The sequence below is a fragment of the Piliocolobus tephrosceles genome, chromosome 18 (assembly GCF_002776525.5).
Source record: "Piliocolobus tephrosceles isolate RC106 chromosome 18, ASM277652v3, whole genome shotgun sequence".
NCBI classification, from domain to species: Eukaryota; Metazoa; Chordata; class Mammalia; order Primates; family Cercopithecidae; genus Piliocolobus; species Piliocolobus tephrosceles.
This window is the reverse complement of record NC_045451.1, coordinates 54717431-54742638: the sequence shown is the minus strand read 5'-3', so window position 1 is coordinate 54742638 and position 25208 is coordinate 54717431.

The window sequence follows — 25208 nt, the reverse complement described above, 5'->3', positions numbered from 1 at the left end:
TATATAATTTAGTGGAGAGATGCATAATGATCCAAAAATAACAAATACATATGAAATTGCAGTCCAAACAAATACTGCCAGGAAAAGCCAGGGGTTTTGAATTTGGCAGATAAATCAGAGAATGATTAGCTGAGAAAGTGATGCATGAGCTGAGGTATAACTTATGAGGAGTTGATTAGGGAAGAGGAGAGGTAGAAACATCTAGATGGACAAGCAAGCATATACAGAAGTCCTGTGGTAGAAGAGAGCAAAGAGGCAGAAGCAATTGAAAGGAAACAGAGTATGGAACAGATGGGGGCTGGGCTTTCTTATGCATTTCTTCCTTTATCCTAAGAGCAAATATATGAAAAGATGTTAAAAGTGAAACAAGGTTTTGTTACTTAGTTTTGCCTTTCTGCACTGTGAAGAACAGATTGGTTAGGGGTGCTGCTTTGCAGAGTGGATGTAAGCAAACTATTTGGAAGATTATGGACATAATCTAAGCGGCGTGATGGTAGTAACTAGGACTAGATCAAGAGTCTGCAAGCCGTGGCTCCCAGACCAAATCTGGACTCTCACTTGTTTTATAAATAAAGTTTTATAGGAACACAGCCCAGCTCATTCATTTAGTGTCCATGGCTGCTTTCATGTTAGTTATAATGATGAAACCAAGTAGTTGCAACAGAGACTATATGACTTGCAAAGCCTAAAATATTTACCATCTGACCTTTTATAGAAAAAGTTTACCAACCCATGGACTGGAGGAGCAATGGCAGAAATTGACAGAACCAGGTGGACTTTGGAGCAGTTATTGGATTAGTCAAGTTTTCTGCTTCTTGTGTCAGTTACAGTCTTGTAATATTTTCTAGGAAAATTATTAATGATATTTTATAATTGAATATTAAATATTATTCTATTCCTATAATTAATTTCCTCAGAATCTGAGTTTGTATGCTTTTTATATGCTAATGTAGATTTGAGTTTTCTGCGTTTGATTGATGAAACTGTAAAATACTTTCTGCACTTAATGAGATGTTTCAAAGTATTAGCATGGAAACTATATTAATTTTACAGTTTTTCTTTTTATGCAATAATTTCTATGAATACTTTTCTGACTTTTTGTGGTTAATATATTTTTCTAACTTCTCTAGGTTAATGCTTAGTTTATTTCTATTCCATATTGTTAAATAGTAAAACATGTTTAAGGCCGTATACTGTGATTTCAATACTGCTTTGAATACTATCAAATGATTATTTCTTAGTTTATTTTCTTTTAGTAAGAATGAATGCAACTTTATTTAGATTTTACTCTCTTTCAAGTGGTGCACTATATGCTTCATTTCATTTTATTATCATGTGGCTCTGTAAAAGTATCATTATTCCTATTTTACAGAACAGGAAACTTACAGACTTTTGTAGTTTATCCAAATTAGGACAACTTATTATCTACATTTTGTCTTTCTTCTTGTGGTCAGGGTCAATTTTAGTTTGAACCAGTTGGGGGATATTATAATGCTCAAATTTGGGATTTTGGAAATGATGAGAATTTATAAACAATTCTCTAAAAGAAGAGCATGGCATTCTAATAGTTGCAATAAGTCCAGTGATCCAAAATCCACTTTCCTACCTGGAATGCTACCACTAATTGTTTAAGAGGAAGCAATCAGAAAATGGGAACTTTGTGTCAGATACGGTGATGAATGAAGTTATGGAAGGGGGTCACTCAGGAGTGATTTGAGTGCCTGGAAGGTTTTCACATAGTATATCTCTGTCTGAAATGAGGTAGGATCTTTTACATCTCTTATGCATTGCGTTCCTGATCATTTGAACTAATCAAACACATTTTTAATCTCTAACATTCATTGCCACCATATGTTTTAAAATTTCGAGCATTAACTGAGGCATTTTTCTTGTTCAGAATACACTTCTTAAGAGTAGATGTGTGACCTCCTGTTTTATCTTCTTGCCCTGCAGTTTCTGTGCATTTTGATCCATGAGTAGATACAGGAACATAGAATGAACTAATAATGTATACAGCATGAAGGAGTTGAAGGTAATAGGATTGGGCAGTAATGCGGCTACTTCAAAATATATCATCTGTACTATAGCCTGCCACGTTTCTACCTGGTCTGAATACTGATGGAGGGAAAAAGTTTGGATGGGAAAATAGTGGAGTAGAGATTGAGTTTTTTTGTTGTTGTTTGTTTTGTTTTTTACTTTTTAAGAGACATGCAGGTAAGAGTGCAATGATGTGAACAAGCTCACTGCAGTCTTGAACTGCTAGGCTCCTACAATTCTCCTGCCTCAGCCTCCTGAGTAGCTAGGACTACTTGCATGTGCCTCCACGCCTAGTAAATTCTTTGTTTTAATCAGTGTGTAAGTCTTTTACCTCCCTGGTTAAATTCATTCCAAAGTATTTTATTTTTACTTTTTGTAGCTATTATAAATGGGATGTTTTTCTTGATTTCTGTTTCAGATAGTTTGCTATTAGTGTATAGAAATGCTACTTATTTTTGTGTATTGATTATTGTATTAGTCTGTTTTCACATTGCTATGAAGAACTACCTGAGACTGGGTAATTTATAAAGAAAAGAAGTTAAATTGACTCACAGTTCCACAGGCTGTACAGGAAGCATGACTGGGGAGGCCTCAGGAAACTTACAATTTTGGCAGAAGGTGAAGGGGAAGCAGGCACATCTTATATGGCCAGAGAAAGGGGAGGAGAGCAAAGGGAGAGGTGCTACACACTTTTTAAAAAACCTGATCTCGTGAGAACTCACTCACTATCATGAGAACAGCAAGGAGGAAATCTGCCCCCAAGATTCAGTCACCTCCCACCAGGCCCCTCCTCCAGTGTTCAGGATTACAATTCAACATGGGATTTGGGCGGGGACAAAAATTCAAACCATGTCAATTATATATCCTGTAACTTTACTGAATTCATTTATTAATTCCAACAGCTTTTTTTGCTGGAGTCCTCTTCCTTCTCTTCTCCTTCTCCTTTTCTCCTTTTCTCCTTCTCCTTCTTTTGAGAGTCTCATTCTGTTACCCAGGCTGGAGAGCAGTGGTACAATCTTGGCTCACTGGAATCTCTACTTCCAGGGTTCAAGCGATTCTTCTGCCTCAGTCTCCTGAGTAGCTGGGGTTACAGGCATGCAACAGCACACCTGGCTAATTTTTGTATTATTATTGCTTTAATCTCTTTACTTATATTGGTCTGTTCAGATTTTCTGTCTAATCATGATTCAGTTTTGATAGGTTGTCTAGGAATTCCTTGATGTGTCTGGGAATTTGTCCATTTCTTCTAGGCTGGGTTCTGTCTCCCTATATTCTTTTAGACTGTTGAGTTTTCTATGGAATAAAAGTTACATTAGCTACCAACAATGATCTTTACAGTTGGAATTAGGATGTTTAGTACCAGAGTCAGAAAATAACTTTATAATATCTCCATATTATCACATTCTTAACCCTCTGATTTTTTTTTTTCTTTCTCACAGAATAAGGTAGGGATTATCTGCCAGCCACCAGGCTACAATGGAAACCAAACGACAGTTTTCTTTACTGGTAAAGACCTCAGACTCTGAAATGGCCAATGGCTGCTCTATAGAGACCTACTTGCCTTATTTTTATTTCTTTATATTACACATTTTGCTCATCACATGCCAGGGACACATTATTCAAATGCAACAGTATAACTTATCGAATGACTAAAAATGACAAAATGGATTAAATCTTAAGACCCTGTAGTTTACTCTCTTTTAAAAATCAGGACACTGAAATTAAAATGACAAGCTTCCACAGAGGAGTTGGAACTAAATTCTCGGTCATTTTCACTCAGTGGTGACATTTTTATAGTTCCCTGTCTACACGCAAAGCAGTGACTCTGCAATCTTCAAGTTCCCTGACTTCATTCTTACCCTATTATAGTGGTTAATGTTACATACATGTGAGATCATTTTTACCTCTTTTATTTAAATTAGCAAAGTTGTTTTGCCAGAGTCTCAGATAGAGTTGAGTAAAATTAAGTAGTTCCTGAAAGTTTCCCAGCATCTTTAAATGCCAATATTATGTAAGAAATTTGATTGCTTGATAAGTTAACACTATCAATTCTCAATATTGAAACATTAGAGATTTACCTCCTAAGTCATTGGATACTCCTTTCTGAGGGATATGATGATGGAAAAGGCATTACTATCTTTAATATCTATTGGTATTTTAGGAACCCTTAAAACCGTGTCTCTTCCATATCTTAGAAAAACAGTTCCAAGCCTAGAAAAATTGCTTCTTCTTTTTACCTAATGCCAAGAGTATTATCTTTTGTCCCTTGTACCTAAATGGAACCCAGCATCTCTGAAATGTCTATTAAAACCATTCTTTTAAGGCTAGGCACAGTGGCTCACGCCTGTAATCCCAGCACTTTGGGAGGCTGAGGTGGGCGGCTCACTTGAGGTCAGGAGTTTGAGACCAGCCTGGGAAAAATGGTGAAACCCCATCTCTACTAATGCTAAAAATACAAAAATTAGCTGGGCACGCCTGGTAGCACATGTCTACAATCCCAGCTCCTCAGGAAGGTGAGGCAGAAGGATCACGGGAGCCCGGGAGGTGGAGGGTTGCAGTGAGATGAGATCACACACTGCACTCCAGCCTGGGTGATAGAGAGACCCTTTCTCAAAAAAAAGAAAGAAAAAAGAGTCATTGTTTTGTGGGAGAAAGCAACAGGAAGTGCAGCCTCCAGAAGACCACTGCTAGAATACATTTCTTACCTGCACAGGCCTGATTGGCAGCCCTGTGAACTGTGGACCCTTGTGCTTCTCCCTTTAAACCATCTGCAGAGGTCAGTCTCTCTAGAGCCTGCCAAGCTGTGAGAAGAGGAGGTCAGGTAAATTCCAGTAGAAGGTGGTAAAAGAGGAGCCAGAAAGGATAAGCCGTGACTGCCCTAGAGGAAGCGGGCAACCTTGGGAAAGATGGAAAGGTCAAGATCATACCCAAAATGAGCCCTAAGCTATCAGCGGAGTGTCATAAAGATTACTGTGCCAAAAGTTTGGATTGGGGCCATTCAGGGTAGAAATTATTCTGGGCCATGAGTAAAGGAAAAGATTTCATACAGGATAAAGAAACAAAACTGAACGAAAGAAAGCAACCGTTCCTTTCCTCCCACCTGTGCTGAGGGCCAGCTCAGGGTTAATGAAAGCTACTGTTAATTGAAGAGATTGTTACGTCTTGCTACCCTTTCTCACCCTTGCCTTTCAGACTCCCTCAACTGGCTGTCTGTGACTGCATTTCATACCTATGACCTCTGGGACAAAGCTCTGAAAGGTTTTTCTGGGTCTTCACCTTCTCATGGGGCCTTTTCTCCTTTCTTGACAGATATCATTCTTAAAATGAATAAGTTTATAGGCACTAGACAAGACAAGCATACACCCACAGCGAGCCAGAGTCTTATTTCCACGACTGCCCCCCTTCTTTTCCTTAGTTGACCCCTCTGACCCTGCTGGAAAAGTTGTGAATCTCCTTCACATTATATTCCTAATGAGGCGATTTACCCGGCATGCTAAATAAGATCATGACTATGTAATACATTCTCCACTCAGAGCTAAGCTTGCGGTCAGCTCTTCAGAGGCCTACGATTAACCTTAACCTTTCAACTGATGAGAACCCTATTGCTGCCTACAGATGGCACATTTTAAAGTTGTCGTGATTAAAGAATCTCAGTAACCTAGAGCTTTTTCACATACACGTTTTAAAAGTATCTGTTTTTAATTCTAATTTAAGGCTGGTTCCAATTGCTTGTTTTTTTTTTTTTTTTTTTTTTTTTTTTTTTTTTTTTTTTTTTTTTTTATTTTTTTTTTTTTTTTTTTTTTTTTTTTTTTTTTTTTTTTTTTTTTTTCATGCTGGAAAACAATCTGGAAAAACCATTTGAACTGGTAAATATCCATGAAGAGTCTTTTTTAACATTACATGCATATTCAACTAAGAATTTACATACACAAAGAAAAAAAGCCCAACTTTCCAGTTCTTATCTCACAGCCTGACCTATTTTATGTGTGACAGAAAACTCTCCTTGTCTTCTGAGGAGGGGGAGCCCAGGTATTTGGAAAGCCTTGTTGTTAGGCGAGAGGGTTGCCAGTGGCAAGTTTGGAGACTGGGAGAAGGTACATTTGTGGAGGATTGAGGGTAGAGTCAGAGGTGAAATTTTGAAGTAAAATGCGATCCACTGGGTAACATAAAACCCTTCCTCCGACTCCTGCACATTGTTTACAGACACCTTGGTGAGTGGATTACTTACCCTGAACTCTAAGAAGGGCTAATCCTGCTCCTCATTTGAAATGGGTTGAAAGAGAGGCAACGTTTGGGTACATCTGTCTGTTTTCTTATGTGTGGAAATGCTCTTGATTTTTAAAATATTGTGTCTACTAAAGCCTGAAATCCCATCAGCAGCATAGTTAACTCTTTGAAGTAATCGTCTTTTCTTTTAAAATGATGAAATACAATCAGAGTGAGTTCTCTGCACCTTTGTGGGAAAGATTTTGTGTTTTCCCTGATAACTGCTGACAGACTGGTTAAGGGAGATAACAGCTTGGCAAGCAGCCAGCCCCATTTATACCCTGCCCTGCCAGTCCAGTGAGTGCCTAAATGCCAAAAATATTGGAAATCCAGGCCAGGATATTCTAGGAGAAAAGGGTCTCTGCTTTTGCGTCCCATCATATCCTACCCTTCCCTACATAATTTACCTGAATGCTGCAGCTCCTGAATCTTGGTCTTGAGCAAGCTGAAGAGAGAGGCTGGTGGAGACCCACAGGCAGTGGAGCTTTGGCAAGAATGAGAGAGGCAGGCTGGTGATGCAGGATTCCAGCAGAAATGGGAAGGGAGTGAATGGTAGTAAGAGAAATGACAGAATAGATCTCCAGGGGAAATATATGTATAATATGTATGTGTGTGTGTGTGTACAGAGAGAGAGAGAGAGAGAGAAAAAGAGAGAGCAGAACATCATGTGTTCATTCATTACTAATTTATCTGGTGATAATGGCAAGAGTGGTTACAGATGTGAAACCTGAATGCTAGAAAAAATGAGTGCTAAGAACTCAGACAAAACGTAAACATGCCCAGGGAACTGCAGTCAGCATGGACGGCAGCAGCATGAGGTGTAGCTAACTTCTGAAGCCAACACAATGGCATCACAGTTGCTGCAGCCTGGGAAACTTCTTCAATTGTCCCTCTCAGTGAAAGACTGAGATTTTCTCTAATTTCTCAACAGCCTGATTGGTCCAGGCTTCTCTCCATGGCTTTACTTTGAAAGATGAAAGCAATTTCCGTCCTGCAGAGAAAAGTTTCCAGAATTGAGGACACACCCGAGGTAACTGATCACTTCAGCTGCCTCATTCTGCCATATTTACTCACAAGAAAGATGCATTTTGAAAAGGAAAACCTTGAAATGTAGGTTTAAAAATTAACCCTTGAAGTCAAATAGCTCTCAGAAACTACTTACTAAGAACAGTTGAGAGGAATGAAATAGCTATAGAGAAATTTCACAGAGACGTTTCATATATATATATATATGAGTGCTGCTACACACACACACACACAGTGCTATTCAGGAAGGCTAGAAAGCATTGATATTGCCTCCCAAATAAAAAAATTAATAGAAAATAAGAACCGTGATATAGAAACTTAGTTGCTTTATGAAGCTGTCACCTGACTGCCAAATACCTCCTCTACTTCTTTCCTGGAGTCTTCCCTTAGGTTCTCTCTTTTCCTTTCTTCCTCTCTCCCTCCCACGCTTTTAAGGATCAGGTGTGCAGAATTTGCTTTAGCGAGTACTTAGTTTATGAGTTACTATTGTCATCATCCATTTGTCAGGGCCTCTCTTTTAAGAATCTTTTGAGTTTCCTCTTTGTCTTTTTCAATCCCATTTCCAAACCCCCACATAGGCAGCTATTTGTATATTTAATATATTTTGTTGCAATCCACCTGCTACATATTTATTTAGATAATTACAGATGCTTGAAAACTACACAGTGCTATGTGGGTACCTAATTATGCATAGATGGTATTATGCTGTGAGATTTCCCTCCCTCTCTCTGTTTTCCCACTCAACATATGTTTCTGTAATCTATACATGTTTCTGTATGTGCATCTCACTCATTACTCTTCACTGCCACATAGTATACGACATAAGCCATAATATGCCTCTGTCACATCTTGTACTTTGTTCTCCTACCAGTGGGGTACTTTCGCAACATTTAGCCACACTTCAATAAATTTCCCCTCGCCTGTGTCTGTTTTGTTGTACAACTTTTTGAATTTTCCTGAGGGATGGACAGACAGGCCTTGCTGGGAGATAGAATATATAAAATACATTATTAATTTCAATAAGTGCCACTAGATCGCTCTTTGGAATGGCTGTACCAGTGCAAATGCCCCGTAAACAAATCATTTTCACCCTTCCCGTGTAGCAGTAAAATTGTTCAACTTTCACGATTTTCCAATATAATGAGTGCAGCATGGTACTCATTTTAAAGGAAGGAATGCCTGAATTCTAATTTAAGATGGGGAATATTTAGTAGTTAATCTCCATTCATAAGAGTTATGAATGCGTGACTGCAGTAAGATGTTACCGCAGTAAGATGTCCCCTGCAGTAAGTTGTTTTACAGTGGCCAAGACTTTAGCCTTCCCTGTCTCCACGTCTTTAGCTCTATGACTTTGACGTTCTTTCCACAAAAGGTGATGTATATTTCCTCACCCCACTGATAGTAAGCTAAGTAGAGGTGACAGGCCTGGGCTGAGGCTTTAAGAGCGTTAGGGGCTTCTCCTTACTCTTTTGCACTTCTGCCATCAGCAGGAAGATAATGAAACTCTGGTGGCATAAGAGGATTTTATGGCACCATAATTACCAGAACAAATCATCACAAACACAGTGGCTTAAAACAACAACAATTTATTCTTTACTATTCTGGAAGTCGGAATTCCGAAATGGGTCATACTGGGCTAAAATCAATGTGTCAGGAAGGCCGTGTTCCTTCTTGAGACTCCAGGAGAAGTTGTTTCTCTGCCCTTTCTGGGTTCTAGAGAGTGTCCCATTCGGGTATGTGACATCTTTGTCTGTCTTAACACCAGCAAAATCAGGCTGTGTTCTTCCCACGCTACCCATTCTCTGCTTCTCCCTCTAGTTCTCTCTCTGTGTCTCCTGCCTCCGACTTTCACTTTGAAGAGCTCCATGATTACAATTAGCCTACCCAAATAATCCAGGATAATTCAAGATAATTTCATCTCAAGTTTACCTCATTAGCAACCTAATTCCTTCTGCAACCTAATTCCCCTGTGCCACATAACCTAACATATGCACAGGTTCTAGGAAGTAGGACATGGACATCATTGCAGGACCCATGATGTAAGGATGTATTGAGTAGTATTTGGCAGGGATTGACCCTAGTGTCTCTCCTAACCAGACTAATGGCAAAGCCATTGTTATTACTGTTATGTACAGCTTGCACATCCCTCAAAAGAGTAACATGGTGAATACCACACAATTTGTATTAATAATGACCTATGGGTTAGATTCAAATGTTTTACTAAATTAAAAATAAACTTCATAAAAATAAAAATAAAAACTTAAAAACCATAAGACACCACTCAATTCATTGAAATAAATTGTATTACAATTATGTATATGAAAAACGCTTAACATTTTATATGCAATTCTTGTGCACAGTGATGTCCACTCTAAGTTTGACTCTTTGCATTGCCATTTGTATTTGTTGATACTGGCTTTTGTTGACATCGGCATTGGTTAATATTTTAATATTAACTTTGTCATCTCTCATAAAGGACACGTATATGATGGGCATGCTTAGCTGTTCATTGATATGGGTATTTTCATCCTATAACTTGTTATAATTTTGTACATAAAAAATGTAAAACTGGAATTGTATTATAAATGATAATTAAAATGATGAGTCACCCATAAAAGTAATCAAATCCTGCTTCCTCTAAACACAAGTAAACTTTCGGTTGATTCCTGCCTCATCATATAATTGTTGCACTTGTCTTTTTCCCTCCTTATCCAGATGAGCTACTTAACAGCCACAGTCCTCCGACTTTGGAACAGCCCTGCCTGCCATCATCAACTGTCCTGAGAGGAAGGCTTTCCTTTGAAAGTTGTTTATTGTAGCAGACATGTGCTGCTAGGTCTTTTTCGTTAGTGCACGTGCCTGCTCTTCAGGCTGCCTGTGTTCCTGCACCCGTGTTTCCGTGTGTCTGCCCCTCTCCCCACCTTGCCTAACCTTCTGTTCTAGTGTTTGTTTGCATTTTTCCAGGATCCTAGAATTTGATCTGTTGCTTTAACTTGCTTTCCTGTGGCTGAGCTCCACTGGCTCCTTACTGCCTGCTTAGTTTGTCCCCCAGCTTGCCTTACCCTTGGGCTTCAATCTTCACAATCCTCATAATCTTGCTCTGAGCGTGGGGTACCATGCAGCACAATTCTATGTGGTTCATCTGCTCCTGACTTAGCTGAATCTACCTCTTACTTGAGCCCCTTATATTAAAGACGGTCGATGGCTTTTATAATGAAGGTGATGTCAATACAAATACATTTTAATGGTGTCACAGCCTTTAAACATTAGCAGTCCAGGTTGTTCAAGGACCACTTAAAGTTCTGAAGTAAGTGTGTACAAAGTTTCCACAAGTAAAAAATATTTTCATGCTTCTGAATATTTTATGATTTTTGTCCTACATAGAAATACTTGCTATCTTTATTGAAAGGGGTATGTGGAATCAAATATCTGAATAAATTATGTCATATATATACAGCAGCCTTTTGCAAAATGTGGTTCATGTGATATTTATTGATACTAGGTGAATAAAACTAAGATTGTGTTTGCAAAATTTGGGAAATACTGGGGTTTATCAAAGTTAGACAGGTTTCTTTTATGTAGATTTCCTCTGAACCTTTTATATGTTAATTGAATTCTGAATCTTTATGATAAGAGGTAAAGTTTGCAGAATATCACTGAATAGTTTGACTACAGATCTCTTTCTTCTAGGCAACACCTTTTTACATCTCACTGGATACCAGGATCCTGTGGAACATGATTTGGGAAATGCTGCAAGATAGGCTTTCAGGAAACCTTTTAAAGATAAGGTGCACAGATCAAAACAGCTCTCTCTCAGTAAGAGAAATCTGCCTCTCTGCAGCCTGAGTTAATATGAATCTGTGAGCCTGAGACAAGAACTCAGCAGGAGAGTTAGATATAGTCAAGAACGATCAAAGGCATGAGAACCAACTGGACATTGTGATTGCTCTCTGGTGGGAAGGCCTACTGCAGGTAACCTTCCTTTTTCTTTTCAAAAGCACAATGCATCCAGACTGTGGAACTCTCTCTTCTCTCTCTGCTTTATTCTAACAACAACCATGTGACAGAACAAGTTCCATCCAACCCTCCCTGACATAATGTCCAAATGAGGATGTTTATGGGTTTGAAGCATTACTATTAGTCCATGCTACTTTTGAAGTATAGTCTCTTAAAAGCTGAAATATAAACTGGGCAAGTCTGTAGTCTTTAATTTTCCTTAAGTTTTAATCACAAAAAATAGCCTCAAATTCTTAAAATGAATATGAGGCAGAGTATAAATTTAATACACTAGCGATTGTGTTTCCAGTCCATGTATTTTTCTGTTTCCTGTGAACTTCCAGGTCCAATTCCATTTGACAAATTCCATATCCTATAGCTATTGCCTTAGTGAAAAAAAGTAGGAGAAATCAAAAATCAAAAAAAAAATTGTTGCTTAATATCTAGACTTAATTTAGTCTAGATATTAAGACTTAATATTTAGGTTGGGACAAAAAGTGTGGCTCTTGGGCCAGGCGCAGACGCTCATACCTGTAGTCAGTCCCAGCACTTTGGGAGACCGAGGCTGGCAGATCGCAAGGTCAGGAGATCGAGACCATCCTGACTGGACAGTGAAACCCCGTCTCTACTGAAAACTACAAAAACAATTAGCTAGGCGTGGTGGCGGGCGCCTGTGGTCCCAGCTACTCGGGAGGCTGAGGCAGGAGAATGGCAGGAACCTAGGAGGCAGAGCTTGCAGTGAGCCGAGATCGTGCCACTGCACTCCAGCCTGGGAGACAGAGCGAGACTCCTTCTAAAAAAAAGGGAGAGAGAGAGGAAAAAAAAAAGAATGGCTCTTGAAGAATAGCTGAAGATCCTGGCTATCTTGATCATAGTCTTCTAAATGAAGAGTTTAGGGAAAGAAGACAAAAGACAGAAGAGCATGTTGTGAGCAGGGATCAGTGATCTAGTCCTAGAGAAGCAGATATGAATGATAGGAGGAGCACCAACATCCAGGTACTGTCTGTACCTGAGCAATCACTCTCCACAGTGCTGAAAACTACACAGAAACCAAGAAATAACCCATAAACCATCACATACATTTCCATTCGAGGGAATGTGATTGCTTGTACCAAGATGACAAGTTAAACACAGTTTCCATGGCCATTAAAGAAGGCTCTCCCACCATTCTTTGACAGTAGAATCACATTCAGTCATAGTGATCCCTATCTATGGACTGAGACTGTGTCTTCTGTCTTATATGAACAACCCATCTTTTAGTATCGCAGGAAACTCAACCCCTTTGGAGACAGAAGGTCTCTGGACCTTCTGTAATGATGTCGTAGGGAAAGCCTCTGAGGTCTGTACTTGTGTAGATTGAATAGAGGCAGCTCAGACTCTCCCTAGACAAGATCAAAGCTGAAACACCTAAACACCTAAACACCTAAACACCTAAACACCTAACACCTAAACACCTAACACCTAAACACCTAACACCTAACACCTAAACACCTAAACACCTAACACCTAACACCTAAACACCTAACACCTAAACACCTAAACACCTAAACACCTAAACACCTAACACCTAAACACCTAAACACCTAAACACCTAACTTCGCCCTGTCTGACAGATCTTCCGGCCTCTTGGCAAACTCAGGCTGATGTTTGGCCAGATAAATAGGTTTCTAAAGTACGTTAACATATTCCTTGACTGAAGAATCCTGCATCTTTAATTGTTTAAAATTTACTTCAAATAAAGTTATAAAGTTTAAAAGTCTGTAGCTTTTGTTGTAAAGTCTACCATGTGGGTGGTTTTCCAAGGTGGAACTTCTCTGAGAGTTAGTGCAATGGACCATGATGGAGATATGTTCTTGTTTCCAAAAGATGTTCTGAAGACCATAACAGTGCCTGCTGGCAGTGGCTTCTCCTTTTAATGGCTTGTGCCACCTTCCAAGTACCCAAACAGCTATGTCTGTCTTCAGTGCAGAACCACAGGGCTTACCTTATATTTTTGTGAAAAATCTTTAGTGTCTGTGTGAAGTTTCAGAAGCTATTAGTCTCATCAGCTTTAGGCTTCCATTCTCTGTTTGTTTGTTTTGTTTTTGTTTTGAGACAGAGTTTTGCTCTTGTCCCCCAGGGTTGAGTGCGATGGTGCAATCTTGGCTCATTGCAACCTACATCTCCCAGGTTCAAGTGATTGTCCTGCCTCAGCCTCCCAAGTAGCTGGGATTACAGGCGCCCACCACCACTCCCAGCTAATTTTTTGTATTTTTAGTAGAGATGGGGTTTCACCATGTTGGCCAGGCTGGTCTTGAACTCCTGACCTCAGGCGATCTGCCCACCTTGGCCTCCCAAAGTGCTGGGATTACAGATGTGAGCCACTGCGCCCAGCCTAGGCTTCCATTCTTGCCTCTACGACTAAAACGTTTTGCATCTATATAAAGCTTGAAATAATCTCTCTAAGCATATGTCTGGAAGCATTTCCATTTTATTATAGCAACTGAAGTCTCTAGGATATTTGAAGTGCTTAAACTTTCATCTGGCTTACTGATAATGTCCTATATGCTGGGCATTTGCATTTTTATGTGTATGTTTTTCTTTTTCTACATGATCAACCTTCATTATTAAATCTTCTTTCCAGTCACAGGTGACTTTCCCAGAATAGGAGATGAAAAGCTAAGAAATACGATTGCATATTCCAACATGATATTTTTTGAAAATATCAGTTTTCTGTATTCAGACATCCTGTTTCTTAAAGTTTGGTTGAAGAAATTTGTGCACAATAAATAACTGTCTTTTTGCATGTATGAAGACCAGGTTGTCACTTTAGGCAGTAAACAGGAGCTGAATGGAAGATAATGCTATAGAAGGCACCTGAAAAAGACCTCATAACTATCCCTCCCTCCTTTCACTATATTCATAGCCACAGTGATTAAATGTCTTTGTGTGTTAGTTAATACGTTACTTTAAAACAAATTTGAAAAAACCCTGTAAAGTCCACCTTGCTTCTGTCTCAACCGACTATTAACATAGGCCTCAAGGAGTCTTTTCCTTTCTTAAGTAGTAGAGGATCTTTCCTTTTGGTCTTAACATCCAACCACCAAAAAGCATAGTGGTAAAATAGTAAGTGCATTTATTTTTTATATCATGAACTAAAAATTGAATCTCTAAATCTTAATGTGTCAGGAATAATACAAGGTGGTCGCAGGAGAATAGAAAATTCCAGGCAGCATTTTCACATTACTAGCAAAAGGAAACTTTGAAATAGCTGCAGAAGCTAGGGACTGGTAAGATCCTGAGAAACCAGGGTGTGGACCAAGCCGGCTAAGACCAACTGGAACCAACATGGCACTGGATTTGACCTTGGTTTCACCTAGGATCTCATTCTATGCTCATTAACATACTCAATCACACACCCACCAGTGCATGACAGTTCCGAGAATACTCACATTTGTTGTAAAAAAAAAAAAAGGGTGGCACCACAGTTCTGATAAATCAACTTTTTCCAGGACTTTTCATGAATATTCCACCCTTTGGTTAAAGAAAACCATAAATACAGAAACCCCAAACTCTACTGCGTGAGTCTTTCTTGAGAACTCCACACTCTCCTTTCTTGGGTGTGTAATTTTCACTTGCAATGAATCTCCATACTTTCACTATTTTCTGACTCATCCTTGAATTCATTCTCATGATGGTGCCAAGGGCCTGGACACTGGCTGGGGTCAAAGTCCCACCAGTGTTTGGGGACCTCCCCCAGCCCACCAATATCATTTACAGTTGTCTGATTATAACAGACTCAGGAAAAGTTTCTGAATGTCAGCTTTTGATTTGTAAAATGAGGATATGAAGATCCACCATACCTACTTCAGAAAGTTGTTACATATTTCAAATAAGATGTTGTAACATAAAAAAAAGTTTAACAATAAAAGTGGCTACTTATGTTCTAGTCAAAGAAAATTTATACAGGTAGTCTGAGAGATGCTTCAAACATGCGAAGAGCATATCATTATTCCCCATTTTCAGATGAATAAATTAATAAGAGGCAAGTTACATTTAATTGACTTGCTCAAGGCTCTGCAGCTTGTAAATGGCAAATTTCTGCATGGCAAACAACATAAAAATCCAGAAGACTAAAGGCAAATAAAGAAAAAAAAATTGCAACACCTAACAACCTTAGATAAAGTTTGTTATATTTTACAAACCAGCAAACATATTTTTTAAATCACCTAATAGAAAAATTGGCATAGGATATGAATTGGTAGTTCACGAAAAATAGTAACTGCCCAAGTGCTCTTATGTGTTAAACCTAACCAATGAAGACATGCAAATAATAATAATTATGGAATTTTTTTCTCATGTGTGTATGTTTCAAATGGTTAGATATGATTTAAAAAACCATGGTGTTCTCAGGAGTATATGAGAAAAGTTCTCGATCTACTCTTGAAGAGAATATAAATTGAAGCAAAATTTGGAATACCTTTTAGTAATATATATTAAAATTTACAACCCTTTACTCTCTGACCCAGCAATTCCACTTTTAGAACTTTATCCTGCCAGTATTTATACAAACGTACTCTTTCCAACCTTATTTGCAGTAGAAAAAAAATTAAAAATACTACAAATGACTCCCCATAGGCAATTGGGTAAGTGAATTATGTTCTGAGTATATGGTAACATACTCTGCAGCCACTGAAATAGTTAAGATTAAATTATATATGTGATTAAGAGGACAAAGATATATTTTGAAGTAGGTACAAAGTTTTAAAACCATATGTCTACCTTTTTTTATAAGTTGTATATCTCTATACACATCTATTTGACATATATATCAATAATTTCTATAAGATTTTTAACAACTTGGTAACAGTGGTCATTTATTTTGAAGTGGGAAAAATATTATAAGACACTTGCTTTACTTTTTTACATCTTAGTGTTTAAATTGTTTACACACCAAGGCTATTTCCTTCCAAGCTTGTTTTCTTTCCATTATCCCATTTTACCTTCTGAAAATGCTTTGTAAAGCACAAAAAGTGAAATTACTGTTATTAATAATCCTTCTTGTGTTGGTCTATGGAGTTTCACCATAGCTAAGTAGTTCTCTTGTCATTGGTAGCAGAGTTCAAGTAAATCACTTCTCATTACCCTTGTTTGCCATGTGTGCCAGTCATTTGCCTGTTGTACTCAGGTCTATTTGCTGGCTTTCCAGTCTCTGTTTTTAGTCGCAGAAATCTGACTCTGCAAACTGCAATTCCCAGGAGCCCCTGGCCATTGGCTTTCAGCTAGAGAGTGGAAGGAGGGAGGAAGAGGAAATTCAGGGAATCTTCTCCCTTCTCTGTGCTTTGAGTGGCCTCTTCCGTGGACTGGAGCTCTTTCCCTCTGGCAGCCTCTCCCTCCATGGTACAGCTCCCACTCTTCTGCCCCAGCAGCTGTGTTCCAGCAGAGGTTTCGCCTGCTTTCTTTGATCCTCCAGCCTGGGGAGCAGCTTCGTATTCCCACTTACCTTTTTGCTGTCTTGACTTCTCTGTTTATATTTCCAACTCTGTTAATACCCTTTTAACTAGTTCCTTGTATTAAAAAGTCTCTCAAACTACATACCACGGTTTTTGTATTCTGCTGGAATCTTGACTAACACACAATTTACATTCAATTTATTCACCATAAATTTTCCTGCATGATACACTGAATGCATAATAAACATAAGAGGAAAGTGCATCCTCCTGGAGTTAGAAGGAAACTAACAATTCGGCTAAGAATTTTCCTGCCATTTAAAAGAAAAATCCTCAGACAGGGCATGGTGGCTCATGCCTGTCATCCCAGCACTTCAGGAGGCTGAGGTGGGTGGATCACCTGAGGTCAGGAATTTAAGACCAGCCTGCCCCACATGATGAAACCCCGTCACTACCAACAATACAAAAAAATTAGCCAGGCATGGTGGCATGTGCCTGTAATCCTAGCTACTTCAGAGGCTGAGGCAGGAGAATTGCTTGAACCCGGGAGGCAGAGGCTGTAGTGAGCCAAGACTGCGCTAATCCAATCCAGCCTGGGCAACACGAACGAAACTCCACCTCAGAAAAAAAAAAAGAAAGAAAAAAAGAAAAATCCTCACTCTTTCTATGTAGTATTATTTTCTTCAAATTATAGCAAGGAGATATGGACTCAGATTAATTAATTGGCTTATACATGGCAGAGCTGGGATTCACGTTCAGATATTTCTGACTCTGAAGCCCAAGTTATTTCCAAGATGCTACGAAATTGATTTCTGTGTCTTTTCTTTCCCTTTTTGGTGTGCTCTTTTGCTTCACCCTTTCAGGCATCCACCATCCACTATTCCATCCTAGCCCTGCCACAGAAAATGCTTACTTGTCTGTGGTGTTACTCTTCCTTCACACCTTGCTTTCTGATAATCTGATAAACAAATTTGAGCTGAGCTAGTATGTAATGATATTTTCTGCTCTGCTAGAAGATAAAAAAATAGATTCAAGATTTTAACTTGAGCCTGTAATCATTTAACTAAAACATGTATTCATGCATTCCACTTTTCTTTCCTGAAAATGTGCTCGTTGCTAGATACACAACACTGAACTAGAGAGATTGCAGCCTGATAGGGAAGAGAGTCATCAAACAACTTTATTGAGTTCTGTGTAGGAGAAATGCCCAGTGGAAGCCCATGAGAGGAAATTGTCCTGGAGAGTCCAGAAATACTTTCCTAAGGAAATGAAATTTGTTTTGACCATAAAGGAGGCATTAGATAAGTAAAGGCTGAGTAAGTGGGAGAGGGAGAAAAATTATATGGCAGAATATAAATAGGTCCTAGTGCAAGAAAGAGAATGACCCATCAGAGAAAAATTTTTAAGGCCAGTAATTCCGGAGTGTAGAGAGAAGAGATGGGTAAGGCAGGAGAATGGGGAGGCAGCCTGATCACGGAGAACTCCAGGAGACATATTAAGGATTATAAATATGGGTTTTTTGTTTTTTGTTTTTTTTTCCATTCTGAGAGCACTGGGAAACCATCGAAAGGTATTTAGCAATGAAGAGACATTAAAACATCTTGCTTTCTAAAATGAATATTCTGGCTACAATCTGAAGAATAAACTAGAAGAAGGTGATAATGGGTGTGGGTATACCATTTAGGAGGTTTTTTGAGTATTCTTAGAGATGATGGCAGCTGGCATTATGGGATGTTGGAGGGTGAGGGAGCGAAGAAGTGGATTTGGGAGATATTAGGAAGTAGAACGAGTAGGATTTGGGGAGTTGAGAATAGAAGGAATCTAGAATAATTCCTAGTCTGGAATTGTGTGCTAAAATAGGGAAAAGCGGAGGAAGAACAGGCTTAGCACAGGAGAAGTCATGAGTTCAGTTGTTTGGGACATGTTGAGTTTTTGGGGTCTTTGAACAATCTAAGTGGGCATGCTGTGTTGGCATATATATATGTGTGTGTGTGTATATATGTATAAGTACACACATACACACACACACACACATTCCCTTTTCAAGCGCAGGTGAGAGATAAGAACTGGATATAAAACCTTGACATTGTTGATCTTTGGATGACAATTCAAGCCTAGAGAAGGAGATATGATCCTTTAAAGGAGAGAGTCAAGAAGAGGACCTAGGGGTGAACTCTGAAGAACAAGAAAATTTGTGATCTCAAGGAGGAGAAACACCTGTAAATAAGTTCTTCGAGCTTTTTTAGTTTTCTTAAAGGATGGATGGGAACTTAAAGATACTGTTCACTTCTAATGTTGGAGGAAACATGTTCAAAAGGAGAGATACTAGACAAGGACCATTTCCAACATTTAGCATGCCTACTGTGTGCACGTGTGCATCCCCCGCCCTGCCCCACCACCACGCGCACGTTCTGAAAGACTGAAACAGCCCATTCACAGTGCTGTTTTCCCTTCGAAGTTGTCTCTACCAATAGTTCACAGGCCAAAATGGTGTTGCAGAAATGCCTTCACAAAAGACACAGACATATTCAAGCTGATCTTCAAGGTTGCTGGTGGTGACCTAGACAGGCTGGCAGTGGTCTCGCTATCTTCAATCTTAACTAACTGACTCTCCACCTCAAGATTTTTCTGTAAGTGTAGACAATAAACAAATTCTCTGCTCCCTCATCTCTTGCTATATTGCCATTTTAAAGCTTGTCAATTATCATTATATTTGCATGAACTTCAAAAACAGCTATTTCAGCTACTATCCGTACAACATTAATTCTTTTACAATAGGCACTTACAATTCTACCAAAGAACTTATGTGGGTTTCCACATAACTCTCTTTAATTATGTATGTCCCCTATGTTTCCATTGTCTGTTTTTGTTGCCAAGTGAGCATTAGAAAGTTAATTTACCCTATTAACATTGGCTTATTTCTTTAGTCACTATTTAGATTTAAAATTTTAAGGTATCTATTTTTCTTTTCTCTCCTTCTATCCCAACTCTTCTGATTTCCCAAGGACAATAACTTGGTGAGTGTCTGAGGAGACTAATTTATTTGTTCACGTAATTGTTTAGAAAACATTAATTACCTGAGGTCTTATTCAAGTAACTTACCTTACTGGAAGGCTAAGGGTACCCATATACCTGGGAGTAACTTAGTACACACTAGAATATAATTAACAGAGCCTGTCGAAATAATGTAACACACAAATATACAATTAGATGTTGCAGTAGGACCTAAAGGGCATTTCTCTGGGAAACACATTTAGAACCAAGACTTCACGAGACTAGAGCAGGTGTGTTGTCATAGCTGAGTCCTCACATTGGCAGGCAGCAGATGATATGCATAACAGTGTGCTCATTCTCCAGGCTAGCACCTAGTAACATGGCTTGGCTTTGCAGCAGCAATATATTCACCACCATCACCACCACCACCACCATACCATCATCATCATCATTGCCATTATCATTTATGGAGGTCATGCTAGGAGCAGACCCTGTGCCAATACCTCTAGAAAGATGATTTTTTTTTTTTCCCAGTCAAGGAAAGGGAAACCTGATTGAGTTCCCAGGGCAATGGGGCTCAGGAAGGAGACTGCCCTGCAAGGGTAAGAGGAGCCAGTAAGGGGGCTCTTATTTGGCCTTGGTGACTGCAATTCTTGCAATAGTTGACAATGTGGGGCTGCAGATGGGCAGACCACTTGCTGTGGATCATCTTGGCGTGGTTGTATCCTTGAGCAAGCTGGTAGAGGAAAGACTAGATCATCGTCTAGCCCCACAGCCATATGCCAAGGGCAGGTGGACACTTTCCAGATGTTGTTGGAGAGAAGGCAACCATTCTTCTCCTGTCTGCCTGTGAAAAGCAGACACTATTGATCAGGTGGGTTGCCCACCTTGTTTAGATTTTGGCTTTGACAATCCTGATGGTACCACTAGGTTCAACTTGGAGGTTGATGGGCTTGCCTGTCAGAATCTTTACAAATATCTGTCGTTTGGCTACTGGTTTAAGAGAAGAAACACAGTGGAGAGGATGACTTTTTAAAATCCTCACACTATAAATATAGAGGGTGGTGCTATTGTTATGCCATTTTTTTAGAGAAGGAAATTGAAACTCAGAGAGCTTGATCCCGTGCTGGAGATGAGATAGAATCTGAGGGGCATGACTCTGAGCCTTAGTTTTACATTCACAACACTACATTGCCTAGTATTCCCTGTGAGAGGGAAACATTCCTGAGATGAGGGAGGCCTGACAGGGGGCGATTGTTTTTTGAGGCTTGGATCTGCACTCTTAGCTTAACACTTCAGACTTTCTTGTTAATGAAAAGGATTTGAGGCCCTCACTGCTAGGGGTAGCTGAGCAATATCACTGAAGGTCATGGCCAAGGAGCAGTAGCAGTGGCGAGCAGAGCAGCCAGGACAGGAGCAGTTTCAGAGTGCTCTGCCCCCTCCAGCCTGGCAGGGGTTAGGTGGGCAGGATGAGGCTCACTACATAGAGACAGTGAACTGGTCTACAGATGAGTGCCCAGTTTTGTCAAGTAGAAAATACTCCCCAGGTTGGCCGGATGTGGTGGCTCACGCCTATAACCCCAGCACTTTGGGAAGCCAAGGTAGACGGATCACTTGAGGCCAGGAGTTCAAGACCAACTTGGGCAACATGGTGAAACCTTGTCTTTACTAAACATACAAAAATTAGTCAGGAGTGGTGGCACGTGCCTGTAATTCCAGGTGCTTGAGAGGCTGAGGCATGAGAATTGCTTGAAACTGGGAGGTGGAGGTTGCAGTGAGCAGAGATCGTGAGCAAGACTCCGTCTCAAAAAAAAAAAAAAAAAAAAGAAAGAAAGAAAAGAAAATACTCCCCAGGTTTCAGTCATCTAAATAATATCTATATATTATTTAATTAGGAGTTGCATTACTTATTACATGTTCCAAACACTCCCGTTTGGCCTTCTGATTCTTTGTGCATGTGTCCATTCATTCAAAAAATGTTTATTCCAAGACTGTGCTAGGTGCAAGATACAGGCAGTGGTGAATATCAGCGAACGGCCAGGCTGTTGCCTCTGGCAGAATGCCTCCCACTCCTTTTAGCACCCACTCCAAATGTCACTGTAAATGTCGTAAGAGCAAGTGGCACAGGAGACCATTGCTCTCAGAGAAGCAAGACTGGCAGATACATGGATGCACACCTCACAGAGTATAGGGTGGTTGTATTCCAGAAGCTAAAGTGATGAAAGAGAGAGAATGAAGTCAGTGGAGCTGGAGCTGGTAAAATCTGAACCCAACCCATTAGAACTGGAATTTTCTAGGTATTGATCTGAACCAAGTCCTGACAGTGACTGATGGGAAAGATTCTCTCCCAGGCTTCTGGGGTTTCCTCTAGAAGAAACCAAAAGGGAGGCAAACTACTTATTTTCCCTAGGCGGAATGTACTGTCATGCAGTCACTCAGCCTCTTCCCTTCGAAACCCTTTTCTATTGGAGTCTTCTTGGGGTTTATTCTTCCATCAGTGAATCTAGTGGGCCTCAAGAGAAGGCTAAGGGCATGTACTTTGTGGGAACTCAGAATTTCTTAAAACAGACATCAGAGACTGGCCACAGGACTAAATTAAATGTTTTCAGTGACCCAGAGGTTTTGAGTGGGATAGCCACATTGATTTTCTCCTGATAGGAGGGCATTTTGAGCCCCCCTCTCTAAAATTGGTGCCCTAAAGTTAAGGAAACACTTCTAACTTTATTTGTTTTGTATCCTCTGAGATACTTTATGATTTAATTCTCTGAATAGAAAGCGAGCTCTTCAGTGGTGTCTTTAAATTCCCTTGATCTCTGGTTCTTTTTCTTCTTAAATGTACTATTGATCAATTGATGTACTTGTTCTTTTGTACTCTTTGAGAAGAGTTATTATGAATCCATTGTTAAATTCCTAAATGGGTTGAATCAATTTTCCAATTGCCTGAGAATAAATATCAAACTCCTGTCTTCCAGGAGCCATAAGCAAATAAACCTCTCCCCACTAATGATACAGAGTCTCTTTTAAGTGTTATTGCCGGTAGGAGGGGAAAGTTCTCAGTTATTTGTCAAATCAAATGAAATGTTCTGATTATCTCTCTGAACCCACTAAAATACAACTTTCACAGGTGTCTGTCAAATTTCACTGATGTAAGTTGTCTTTTCTGGGAAACTGAAAAATAATAACAAGCCATGAATACCTCTATTTTTATGTCATTAATTTATTCAATAAATGTTTTGGGAACATCTAGGATGTGCTTAGCACTGTGGGGAATACAAAGAAGGAAAACATATACTTCCGCTGTTTAATGTTCTTAAAATCTAGTAGGATAGACTCTGGAAATTATGGAGAAGAGCTTGTTAGGTGTCCTGACGTTGAAGGATAACAGGAAGAAAGAATCAGTTATGGCAGTGGTAAACAGTCAGAACAGAACTGGTTTGGACATGGCAGAAGTGGAAGCCCCAGAAAAGCCAGATACAAAGTCCAATTCATCGGGTCCAATTTCAGATCTGGTTCAGGTATTAGGCTCAGAAAATTCAATGCGGTGGGCAAAACTAATCAGTCAGGTGATCTCAGACTGTAGGAAACAAAGGCATGCAAAGTAACATAGGAAACACAATAGTAGTTACCTATCATAGGCAGAAATGTTACAAGGTTCTCTATATAATTAAGTAATAATAGTAGCTAACATATGTTAAAAGCAATGTGCCAGGTAGTTTCTAATCTTAATCATGATCTTAAACTGTTGAAGATATTAGTTACTTTGATCATCCTGGTATTTGTTTCATGAGTTTGCTATTATTATCCCTATTTTATTAATGAGATGAGATAATTTGCTGGAGGTCACAGACCAAGTAAGCGTCAAAGCTGGGCTATGAGTCCAGCAGTGTAGTTTCAAGAGCTTGTGTTCTCAGCCACTACAAGGTGCTGCCAAGGTACCAAATAAAAGGTGTAGGCAATAGGCAATTACAGGAACACAGCAGAGAGAGATGGAGAGAACCAGGAAAGAAGAAACAAGAACACAGAGTCTAGATTGACAAGGACCATACCTTGTTTACAAGGTATGTCTGGGGCAGAACATTTGAAAAGGGAAACTGAGATATGAGGTTGCAAAGATAATTTGGAGTCAAAAGATGCAGGGCCTTGAATGGGGAGGAAGTAAACAAGAAAATAATACCATGAAAGTTATTTGTATTAGATAGAAACGCAAAAGGAGGTCTCTAAGGGAAAGAATTTAATGAGATTAAAGCAGAGTGCTGAGTCTGGGTGTGGTGGCTCACACCTGTAACCCCAACACTTTGGGAGGCTGAGGCAGGCAGATTACCTGAGGTCAGGAGTTTGAGACCAGCCTGGCCAATATGGTGAAACCCCGTCTCTACTAAAAATACAAAAAACTAGCCAGGCATAGTGGCAGGCGCCTGTAATCCCAGTTACTCGGGAGGCTGAGGCAGGAGAATCACTTGAACCCAGAAGGTGGAGGTTGCAGTAAGCCGAGATCGCGCCATTGCACTCCAGCCTGGGCAACAAGAGCAAAACTCTCTCTCTCTCAAAAAAAAAAAAAAAAAAAAAAAAAGACAGAGAGAGAAAAAAGGTAGAATGCTAAGATAAGAACATGGCTTGGAGTGATTCTGACAATTAAATCCTGAGAGGAATGAAAAAAAGAGTCTTCGAAGAACACAAACATAGGAAGGCGAGGGCTCGACCAGCGGGGTGGCACTGTGTATCAAAAGGAATATGCTTGCTGAATAAATGAATGGATATATGGATTTAAGAGTCAACAATATGAGAAAGCCCAGCATGGTTGGTGAGCTCAAGTATTGTAGTGGTTAAAAGAACAGACTTTGGAATCAGACTGTCGAGATTCAAAACTGGGCTCTACCTCCGATCAGCTCTGTGACCTTGGCCAAGTTCCCTACATCTCCTTGCTTGGTCATTAGCTGCATAATGAGGCTGATGAGGGTGATCATTGGGCTGTTGTGAGTCTTAAATGATTTTACCTTCTACAGTGTGTAGGACAGTGTATAGCATACAGTAAGCTTTATATAAATATTGTTAAATAATTCAAGAAAAAACCATAAACTCACTGGGAAAATAACTTGTATATTGTTTATTAAGAAATTAGATAATTGAGAGGCATCATTAAAATATCTGCCTGGATACTAACTCCTATTAGAAGCTTTGCATTTCACTTAATCAATGCTATGGTATTGAGTATGTGCCACACATATTCTTCGGTTTTGAGGTTTGGAAGGAGAGAAGTGATTATTCCATAAAACCAATATTGCTGGTTTCGAGGATCTCGTAATATATGGGGATGTAAATAACCAAAACAGTCAGGTAACATGAAATGTTATAATAAAGGTTATACAAAGATACAAAGTTACTGCTTCTTTATGAGTAGTAGAGAGATTCACTAATGTAGGGAAAAGAAAGATCAGCGTGTTAATGTGTCTATATAGAAGG